We start from the raw sequence: 3,262 nt of genomic DNA on the forward strand, positions 1-3,262 counted from the left end.
TTGCTACTTAGAAGGCCAGAAAAATGTTCGATCTATTTACAGTTAAATGATGGAAGTAGAATTAGATTATAGTTGGTATCAATATTTAACAGCTTTACACCGAGAAGTGTCTTAAGAATGTAAATGTGTAGAACTCATAAAACACTTCTTTATTCAGTTGAAACATCTTGAAGTCGTTTAGTTCTGTTCAGAAATTGTACAAACATTGACTTTTAAGACACTATGACTTGTCTGAATCCTAACTGAATCAAACGTAAAGACATTATTACTTATTTAAAAAAAGGCTACTCTACTTGCATTGAAATATCTTTTGGTAAATTTACCAATACATTCGAATTACTCAATTGTTCTGTGTCACTTTACATTCATCATATTGGGGAAGGGGCCCACGGGTACCCTGCTATTGTCCGCTTCATCATGAATTAAGAACGTCCTGGCTCACTACTAGTACCTCGGATATAAGATTCAAAACAAGTTTATACCTGATGGCATATTTTCACGTCATCCTTGACTGCAGGCTTAATGTTAGCCACAAAGAGCAGATATTTTTTGCATTGCGTTTTGTGGACGCATCAGATCCAGCGTTAGAGGCGACTATCCTGTTAGCGTTACATGGTACAATATATATATATATATTCTACCCATACAGCTCAGGGCCCCGGATTTCACATTCACACAGGCCCCCGCGCACTGCTAAGGCCGTCCCTGCTAGTAATCAATATTAGCTTTACAAAAATGGCCCAAGGGAAGAGACTTCTTAATTTATAAAATAGCTCACAAAAACAAATTATGGGTTATCTCCTTGAATTGACTTTTTTTTTTAAGCTTTAGCATTAAGGATGTTCTATTTAAAGGACTTTGTCTATGTCATATTTTAATATACAACCTAATAATATAAAAAACAATATGCATCAGCAGTTTTTTTAGTCGATTCATAAAAGTCTACTGATTACTGAATCGCTCTTTAACAAGCAACGCACCAGGAACTTCGTGTCTATAGTCAGTTCAGATGGAGTGTTTCTCGACCTCTACTAGCCTGATACTCAAAGACAAATGAAAATCATAACAATCCAATCAATACACAATTTCAAAGGGCTGCCTGGTCGTGCGGTTTGCGCGCTGGACTGTCGTTCAGATTTATCGTTGGTCGAGGGTTCAAACCCTGCCCGCTCCCATCCCCCGTCGTAGTTATAATAAATTAAAAAACTACATATATATGTGTATATATTGATTATTGACTGAGATCTAGATTATATTAATTTTATCTATGGCAAAATAATAGTAAATACTCCTATTAGACTTATTGTTTTAAACAACAAATTGGCCAGGCTATATTTTATTTTATTTTTACAAAGGATAAATGAAACAAATTAGCAAAAAAAAGACCGAGCCAATCCGGCATTGTATTTTTTTTTTTACTACGCTAGTGCACCACGGCGATTAGAAGTAGGTCATAGTATGAAGTAAGATACACACTTTTCACTGCTTTTGACATAGTATCTGCCCGGCTAGCTCAGTCGGTAGAGCATGAGACTCTTAATCTCAGGGTCGTGGGTTCGAGCCCCACGTTGGGCGTAATTTTTTCTATACTTTTTTTTCTATTTCGGTCACCCCTAGAAGTAAATAATGCCATTGATTATTAATTAGTGATACAAGCTGAAAATTATTTATGGAAGCTCTCAGATATAAGCCCTGTTTGCAGAAATATACCAGTGGAAGATAGGTACCTTATTTTATCTTATAAAATACAGACGTAACTTCAAAAGGGAAGATGATTACGTCTTATGCATGTTCCCAGCTCAATCCAGTAATGCATGTAAATCTTATGGTTTTCCTGGCTGACTCATGCAGTGGCGTAGCTATGAATTTGCCATCAGTTGGGGGCCCGGGGGGGTGGACTTGACCTCTTAAGGTGCTTCTGCATTTTGCGTAATATTTAATATTAAATGTAAAAAACACTCATTTGGGGCCCCCTCAAGTTGAGGCCCTTGGGATTTCCAAATTCTACACCTCGCCCCCCCCCCCAGCTACGCATCTGATTCCATTCTCTAATAGCACTAGGGAAGAAGAAGCATTTGTACAAATTTGTCCTAGCATATTGAGCAAGGAATATACAATTATGTTTGTGACTTTCTGAGTACTTTATTAAATTTTGTTTTTGTATTTGAAGATTATGCTTCAGTGTTTTATGGGTATAATTGTTAATTTACTTTTGAGTCTTCTATCCTATATGATTTAGATTTTTCTAAAATTATTACTCTAGTCATCTGTAAATATTCGTTTGCTATGAATCAAACTTCTCTACTTTGTTTTATCAGTGTTTGTTCTTTTTTTTTTTTTAAATTAATTTTCTTGAGTTGAGGGGTCCCAAATAGAGGATGCATATTCTCTGATAGCACTTCATCGGGCTGGTTGTAGATTGGGCCAGCGGCGTGTCCATGAGCAATAGGGTCCCAAAAGGGCACTTCAAAAACAAACAACTAAAGATGTTGACTTTCATAATTCAAATGTATAAAAAAAAAATTCGTATTCTTTTATAATTTTACATAGCATTCTTTGTGTTAGGTGTATTTTATACTATTTTTATGAAATAATTTTTTTTTTAAAAGCGAAATAACCAATAGGTCTGCTTGTAAGACTGATTCACTGTAATGACACCATTACTTCTTGAATTACAGAAATGGGAATCAAATTGGAGCATGTCTTTCCACCCAGAAAAATGTCAGTTATAAAGAGTAACAAAAAAACTAAAACAAATTAATTCCACTTATCTTATTCATGGTAAACCAGTAACACAGACTAAAAACGCAAAATACCTAGGTGTTATGATAAATGAAAAACTGTCATGGAATCCCCATTCGATGAAACTATAAAAAAAAATCAAACAAAGCATTAGGGTTTATTAAAAGACATTTCTATAAATCAAATAAGAACATAAAACTAAAATGTTATTTAACCTTGGTTGGGCCAATACTAGAATATACATCCTCTTTTTGGGACCCCTCAACTCAAGAAAACATTTTAAGAAACTGGAAGACACAAAATAGAGAAGTGAGATTCATAACAAATGAATATTCACATTTGACTAGAGTAACACCTTTGGTAAAATCACTAAATTTAGAAAGCCTTACCTAGTGCTATTAGTGCATGGAATGGGTTGCCTGAGCTAGCTAGGAAAACCAGTGACTTGGCAGAATTTAAGTATGCATGACTGAATGCATGACGCGTAGGACGTAATCATCTTCTTGTTTGAAGTAACGTC

General features: G+C 35.1%; 1 non-coding gene across 1 annotated transcript; it reads left to right on the forward strand.

Annotated features, from left to right (window-relative positions):
* Nucleotides 1–1,502: 1,502 nt before the first annotated feature.
* Nucleotides 1,503–1,575, forward strand: Trnak-cuu (transfer RNA lysine (anticodon CUU)). Its single transcript has one exon. It is a non-coding gene; the product is annotated as a tRNA-Lys (tRNA).
* The last annotated feature ends 1,687 nt before the right edge of the window (nt 1,576–3,262 follow it).

This window comes from Biomphalaria glabrata, chromosome 3, assembly GCF_947242115.1.
Source record: "Biomphalaria glabrata chromosome 3, xgBioGlab47.1, whole genome shotgun sequence".
Taxonomy (NCBI): Eukaryota; Metazoa; Mollusca; class Gastropoda; family Planorbidae; genus Biomphalaria; species Biomphalaria glabrata.